Here is an 8,379-nt window from a genome sequence, read left to right as displayed (position 1 = left end):
ATGAAAAAAGCCGATCTCGACCCCTACCTACCATCAAACTACCGTCCCATAGCAAATATCCCTCTACTTACCAAACTTCTAGAAACCATAGTTGCTACCCAGCTCTCCTCCTATCTCGAGAGATTCTCCATTCTTCACCCCTACCAACAAGGCTTCAGACCCTGCTTTAGCACTGAATCCCTCCTAGTTTCCCTAATTTCAAAGGTACAACAACTACACTCACGTAACAAATTCGCTGTCCTACTACAATTTGATCTTTCCGCTGCTTTTGATGTCGTCCATCACGACATACTACTTTACCAACTTTCCGAGATTGGAATCGACTCCACCGTCCTAATGTGGTTCTCAAACTTCTTACGCTCCCGTTCCTACACCGTCAACACAAATGGCACCATGTCCACTCCTTGGACTCCATCTTGCGGTGTCTCTCAAGGATCACCCCTTTCCCCTATTCTCTTTAACATCCTCCCTGAAACTCTTTCAACTATCCCCCCGGGAAACAATCTACACTTATGCAGATGACATCCTTGTCCTCCTTGAGACTGACCAGAACCTCACCAACCTCCACGAAAACATTACAGCTTGCATAATGAGACTCCGTGCCTGGTCCCTCTCGGTACAGATGAAACTAAACGAATCTAAAACAAAACTACTCTGGCTCGGCCCAAAATTCGAACACCTGCCCACACTTTTCACACTACCCACAGGCGATACACTACAGCTCGAGTTTTCATGCAAGGTCCTTGGTATCACTATCGATTCCTCTCTCTCCCTCAATGACCACCTCAACTCCTTGGCAAAATCATGCTTTTTCAGCCTTCACATGCTGAGGAAAGCTAGATCCTACTTCAGCCAACAACACTTTGCCATCCTTGTCCAATCCATCATCCTCTCCAAACTAGATTACTGCAACGCCATCTACTTAAATCTATCAAAAAAAAGTATTCTAAGACTCCAGCTAATCCAGAATACTGCAGTCAAACTGATCTTCTCAAAACGCAAGTCTGACCATGCCTCCCCACTCCTTGCCAAACTTCATTGGCTCCCAATAATCTCCAGAATCCATTTCAAATGTTCCTGCCTGGCTTTCAAGATCATTCACGGAATCCTGCCTCCTCTTATCCCACTGTCTTTCAACTCCTCCAGTCCCGACTCCTTCAGAACTGCCCAAAGGCTTAAACTAGCCTTCCCCTCTCCACGCGGCATCCACTATTCAGGCAAACTGGGAAAATCCCTTCTCTTCAAAATCACAGGTCTTTGGAACGACCTCACCACCCCGCTGCGGAACCTGAGCTCCCTTCAGTTATTCCGCAAACAACTGAAAACCTGGCTTTTCAGCAAATTGTAGCTCTATCCTTCCTCCCTTTCTCTCCCCCCCTTCTACACATAAGTTCATGTAATCCTTTTTCTTCTTCTCTACCCACTATTTTAAGTTCTTGTAAACCGTGTCGAGCTCCATTCTCATGGAGATGATGCGGTATATAAACTTAAGGTTTAGATTAGATTAGATTAGATTAGGTGGGAGTTTGACTGATATGTCACCATGCCATTCATTAGGCGGTACATATTCAAGTACAAAACATTTGAAAGTGGAAAAACTATGATTTTTCAGCTCACAGTGTTCTACTAATGGTTCCAATAGTTTCTTAGACATTACACAGTAACTGTGCTCAATACGTCTTATTTTCAATTGTCTTGATGTTTGTCCTATATATATAACAATTGACGGGCATACCAAAGCATAGATGACATTATCATACTTGTAGTACATGAGGTCACTGATTTCAATTTTATTAATCTCTGGGAATTAATGTTACAAAAAAAACAACTCAGCCGGAGGTTATATTGTAAGGAGTGATTCAGGGGCAAGAAGGCTCCAGAGCAGCCCTACATGCAGGAAGCTTCTAAGAGGCTGGGAGGTGCGAGGGGGTCGACCCAGGAGCAGCGCAGGTTTGCTGTTTTATTTTTAGGATTTTTTTGCCACCCGTCATCAAGATGGAGGGTGCAAGGGTGGGGGGCTGTTGGACCCATGATAGGGAGGGCAGGGAAGGGGGCTGCTGGACTCGCAAGTAGGGGGCTGCTGCTGTACCCACGAAGGGGAGAGGGAGTTGCTTAGGCTGCTGGACCGGCTGGAGATGAAGGGGAGAAAGTTGCTAGATCTGGTCTGGGGTCGGGGGGAAGGGAAACAGGTGCTGGGCTCATTCTGTGGGTGGAGTGTAGCTAGAGGGAAGGAAGAAGTGCCAGACCCACACTGGGTGCTGAAGGGAGGGGATAGTGTTGAACCCATGGGAAGGGGGCTAGAGGGAAGGGAGAGAGGTGCAGGACCTGCAGGGAGGAGGCGAGAGGAGAGGGAAAGAGAAAAGCTGAACCAAGGGGATGAAGGAAGAGTGAGTGAAATATTGAACATAGTAAGGGAGGAGGAAAAAGAGAGTGTGAGAGACACATTGGTGTAAGGGAGGAAGAGAGGGGACACAGGGAGATATACAAAAGGAGGGGACTTGGTGGGCATGGATGGGAGCATAGGAACAGGGACAAGGGGAATGCTGCTTCTGCATGGGAGTGGTATATGGACAAAACCATACACAGGAGGAGGGGGTTCATAGAATAGTGAGATGATGAAGGCAGGAAGATGGGCACAGGGGAAATACTATAAAGGGACATAGAGAAGGGAGATGCTGAACATGGGGAACAATATATACACAGAGATAGAAGATGGATGGCGAGCATGGAGAAAGAAGTAGCAAATAATAAGAAGCCAAAGAGTTCCACAGTTGGAGAAGGGTACAAAAAAAAGGATGAAAGGGAGATCACGTGACGCCATGCTGCGGGACAGACGCTAGCCTGTGTCTCTCCCGCTGCCCTTCTCAGAATCCCCTCTCTTCTCGGGAGTTTTTTCGGCTCTTCGAGCCTTTGGATTGAGCCCTGTGAGTGCCTCCACCCCTCCGGATCCAATGGGCAAGTTCCGGGTCTTTTCGGGAGGCATGTCGGTGAAATCGGCCCAAAAGGATAAGGACCGCGGCAGGCAAGGGGATCTTAAAATGGCGGCGCCGCCGAGTCCTGGAGCCGCTACGGGGGGGGGGCCGGCTTGGATCGCCAAAATAACGTCGGGAGTAACAGCGGTGATGGAGCTAGTCTTAGAGCAGAAACTCCTGCCTCTGGACCACAAGCTGGCTATGGTCCAAGCCTCGTTAGACTCTATGGGCCAGGAGGTGGTAGCGTTCAGGCAGCGGGTGGGGGCTGTGGAGGATCGGCTGCAGCACGTGGAGGACGCCCAGACCAGACATCAGCGCCTTCTCTCTGCCCTCGAGGACCGCATTGAGGACCTGTAAAACAGATCTCGCTGGTCCAATTTGAGATTTATTGGTTTCCCAGAAGCTGTTTCGGAGCAGGACTTGAGGGACGAGCTGGAAACCTGGCTGGCTACCTCCGTCATCTTCCCTGCTGATCTGGGCCCTCTTCGCATTGAGAGGGCGCATCGCCTGGGCCTCCGCTCTGCTCATCAGGCCCGGCCGCGAGTGGTGATAGCGAAGATCTTGAACTATGCTCACAAACAGTCTATTCTTCAGGCGGCTCGGGGAGAGCGCGCTCTCACCTATCAAAACGGCAGGGTGCTTTGCTTTCAGGATTATTCCACCAAAGTGGCCCAGCAACGGCGAGCTTTTGCACCGGTGTGTTCTACCTTGGCAGCCCGCCACATTCGCTTCGCCCTTCTCTACCCCGCGTGGTTGCGGGTTCATCATAATGGTACTACTCAGTTTTGCTCTACTGCAGCGGAGGCGCAGAACCTGCTGGACACGTTGAATGCGGACCTGCCTTCTACCAGTGCTGCTGGTGTGATTTCATCGACTGCTAGTCCGGCCTGATGGGTGCCTGTCCTCGGGGATGCTTTTTCGGGCTCGGCTGCGGCCCTGGGCTCTACATTGGATTTCCGTTTGGACCTTGGATGGACTTGTCCGGCTCTCTTTGACTGTGGTTTTCCTCTGCTCTGTTGCCTTGAGCTGTGACTGTGGGGCTTTTCTGCTTCCAGAGATGGCCCAGGGTCCCTTTTCACTCTCGTACGGCCAGAGTTGCCTCTGAGGGCCAGCGGTACTGGTTTGCCTTCTGGTTGTTGAGATTGCTAACAGGGGTGATGTGCGTGTTTGGGGAGGTGTGGTAGGCTGTTTGTGTGTTGTGCTGGGCTAGAGGGAGGGGGGGGTAGTGTCGGGATGGGGTTCTGTGGTACTAGTTGAGCTTGTGTTCTGGGGGTTCGTTGTTTGAATCTTTTGAGGGCTGTTCTTGGGGTGGGTGGGTTCTGGGATTGGGTTCATCTGGGTGGAGGTGCCCATCTGGGACATTGTGGTACGATCTGATGTCTTGGGTTTGTGGTGTGGGTTCTAATTCTGTCTGTTTGGCCCTTTGGGGTTTTGCCTAGTCCCTTTTGTTGTTTTCGGGGGGATTCTGGGGAGGGGGCATCTGTAGTGATTGGTTTCCTTCGGGGACCGGAAGGGATGGGGTGGGGGGGCAGGAAGGACTTGGTGGGGTAGGAGTAGGTGGGTTGGGGTCTAGGGTTGGGATTGGTTTGGAGGGGGGTGGGGGAGGGCTGGTTTTGGGGGGGCGGGGATGGTTGGGTGGGAAGAGCTATTTCTCTCGATCCGGGGTGACTGCTAGCACTGGCTTCCGCATGGGTGTGGCCTTAGGAGGGGGGCTTGCTGGGACGCCTCTTCCTGGGCTTTTGAATTTTTTGATTCCTTGTTGGTTATTTTTGTTTCACCTTTATTTCTCTTAAGCTATTATCTTGGAATGTGGGGGGCATTCATTCCCCAATAAAGAGACAGAAGGTGCTTCGACAGCTTCGGAGGAACCGGGCGGACGTGGCCTTTCTGCAGGAAACGCATTTGACAGTTGCGGAACATGCCAAATTGAGGACCTGGTGGGTGGGAGACGTCCTGGACTCTCCTGCTTTGGGTAAGAAGGCTGGGGTGGCTATTCTTGTGGGTAAACATCTTCATTTGGTTATAAAGGATGTCCTTAAGGACCCGGAGGGTAGGTATGTGATTGCCTCGGTTAGTTTGAACTCTAAACCTTATATTCTCTGCAATCTTTATGCCCCCAATACCCGGGCGTGGGATTTTTTCATCACTTAGCAGATCTTTTGTCAGTCTATAGAGATGTTCCTCTGGTGGTAGGGGGTGACTTCAATGAGGTGGCGGATCCTCTTTGGGATCGCTCGTCTGGGGTGGGGAGGGAATCTCGGAAATCTGCTACTGGAATTGCAATTCTTTGTGCCTCCCTCGACTTGGTGGACGCCTGGAGAGTTTTGCATCCCCTGGAGAAAGATTTTACTCATGTTTCGCGGGCCCATGCTTCTTTATCCCGTATAGACTATATTCTTTGTTCCCGCTCTTTGTTTTCGGAGATCGTAGACTCTAAGTTGGGACCTATAGAGGTCTCTGACCATGGTGGGTGGCGATTGTCTGGCAGTTATCTCGAACGCCCGGGACCCCTCGTGGCTGGCGCTTTCCTAGCCATCTTTATCGAGACAGCAAATTTCATGAACATCTGGTAGCCCGGTGGCGCTTTTTTCAGGACACTAATGCAGTTCATTTTGCCACTTCTTCGTTGGCGTGGGAAACGGCGAAGGCTGTCCTTCGGGGTGAGATTATTTCTTATGTCAGTTTTCAGCGTAAAGCGAGACAGCAAGAGCTGCTTAGGCTGGAGAGAATGGTTTCTTCTCTCCGTCGACGCTATGGCATTACCCGGGCTCTTCCGGATCGTGCTCGATTGTTGGAGGCCCAGTGTTCGCTTAATTCTCTGTTACATCAACACGCTCGCCGGTCTATGGAGCATTATCGGTTTCATCTTTATTGTTTTGCAAATAAGAGTAGCAAACTTCTTGCAAAGTTGGTTCGGCAGCAGCGGGGAAGCACTCGTATTGCGTCTCTTCAGACACGGAACTCGGAGGTAGTGCATAATGATAGGGACATTAACAGGGTTTTGCGAGATTTTTTTGAGCACCTATATTCTGCTCCCCCCGACCTCCGCTTGATGGGGCGGAATATTTAGCTGGTCGGGATCTCCCGACTCTTTCGGCTTCATCTCAGGCGCAGTTGGAGGCTGTGTTTACAGCTGAGGAGATCGAACGGGCAATCCAGTCTAGCGCGCTGGGTAAGTCTCCCGGCCCGGATGGTCTGCGTAGTGAGTTTTATAAGATTTTGCATGCTGAGGTGGCGCCTTTGTTGGCTTTGGTGTTTAATGAGGCGGTTGGGTTGGGGGCGCTTCCTCGCCACTTGAATGTAGCTCAGCTCATTGTTTTGTTGAAACCTGGGAAGGATCCGAATAAACCCGAGTCGTACAGACCGATTTCTTTGTTGAACTTTGAGGCTAAGCTTTTCGCTAAAGTTTTGGCTACCCATCTTGCCTTGGTACTCCCGAGTCTTATTTCAGATCAGCAGGTTGGCTTTGTGAAGGGCCGCGCAATTGCTAAAAATGTGCGCCGTATTTTGGCGGCTCTGGAACGGACTGCACAGGATCAGGTGCCTTCTTTGATAATCAGCTTTGACGCCGAGAAGGCTTTTGACCAGGTGGATTGGGGCTTTTTATTTGAGGTCTTGCGAGTGTATGGTCTTGGCCCTTGGTTTATTCAGGCGGTGCGGACTCTTTATGCAGACCCGGTGGCCTGTGTGTGGGCTAATGATACTCTGTCCGATCCTTTCCCAATTTGTAGGGGCACTCGTCAAGGTTGCCCCCTTTCGCCGTTGTTATTTATTTTGACCTTAGATCCTCTTATTCGGGATGTTCAGGGTAACCCGGACATCATGGGAATGGTAGTGGGGGCTCATCATTTTAAACTGGCGGCTTTTGCTGATGACCTTTTGGTCTATTTGACGTATCCTCGGGCCTCCCTCAATGCCCTCTTGGAGTGTTTTCGCGAGTATGGGGATTTTTCTGGTTTCCGTTTGAATCAGCTGAAGTCGGAGGCTTTGGCGTTTCCAGACTCGTTGCGGGTGGATTGGGGACCGGATTTTCCTTTGCGATGGGCGGGTCACTCTTTTCGGTACCTTGGTATTTTGCTATCTATGGATGTCTCCGCGTTGTACCGTTTGAATGTAGATTGTTTGTTGCAGGAGACTAAGGGACTTTTGCGTCGCTGGTTGAATCTTCCTCTTTCATTAATGGGTCGTGTTCACCTCTTTCGGATGATTATCTTCCCCAAATGGTTATATGTCTTGCAAACGCTTCCTTTGTTCCTTTTGAAAAAGGATCTCCTGAGTCTCCAGAGAATGGTGTTGTCGTTTTGCTGGGGGGGGCAAGAAAGGTAAAATGCATCGTTCTTTTCTTCAAGAGTCCTGGGCAATGGGTGGTTTGGGTCTTCCTTTTGGGATGGGATTTGGAGGGCTCCAGGCTAGCAGAACACAGGCCTGGACTCTCAATGTTCCTAGGGATTCATGTTGGGTGTTGGAATTTTGTTTTGTACCGGAAAATTGTGATTCTTATGTTATGAGTGTCTTTCAATGCTCTTGTGAATAAACAGTTTATACAAAAAAAAAAAAAAAAGGATGAAAACTGTGAAATACAATGTTCTTGAAATCTTCTTCATTGTAGGTTAAAATCAGTTCAAGTCAATTACATCCACTACGAAGGGCAGCAGTCCCAGTTGGTAGCAACGGACCCGACACGATCTGTGTTTCAGCTCTGAGCCTTCCTCAAAGGTCCAGGTCATTCATCCTTGTGCTTACTGACCTGTACCCCTGAGGAAGGCTCGTAAGAATCAAAACAAGGACCGTGTCGGGTCCGTTGCTACCAACTGGGTCTGCTTCCCTTCATAGTGGATGTAATTGACTTGTACTGATTATAACCTACAATAAAGAAGATTTCCCTGAATAAGGCTTAAAACCACGAATACCTTCCTTCTTACCATCCTTTCCCTAAACTCTGATCCTACCTGACCCACTCTTGGAAACGATCTTTGATCTAACTTTGTAACCCTCCTTCTATAACTCTTTTTGTAATCCGCATTGAACCGCACGGTAATGGCGGAATAGAAATCTGTAATGTAATGTAATGTAATTTCAATAACATTATATTCCACAGTCTTCGTCCTTTTTTGAACATGGAGAAAGAAGAAATGTCAAATGGTCAGGAGACCCTAGCAAGTGAGTTAAAAGAAGACAAAAGAAAACAGAGACCAGCGCCCGAGACCAACATGATTTGAAGAATAAAATGACGAGACAACAAAAGATAGAAAAAAATAATTTTATTATCTATTTTTTAATTAGAATATATCAGATTTGAAATATGTGTTTATAAAATGACAATTGTACAGAATATTGTTTCTTTTTATATTTTAATAAAATAATTTCAGTATAAAATCATAACTATTCAAGGCTTGTGCAGATGGGA

The sequence above is a fragment of the Geotrypetes seraphini genome, chromosome 9, assembly GCF_902459505.1.
Source record: "Geotrypetes seraphini chromosome 9, aGeoSer1.1, whole genome shotgun sequence".
Lineage (NCBI taxonomy): Eukaryota > Metazoa > Chordata > Amphibia > Gymnophiona > Dermophiidae > Geotrypetes > Geotrypetes seraphini.
Note: the sequence above shows the minus strand (reverse complement) of the source record.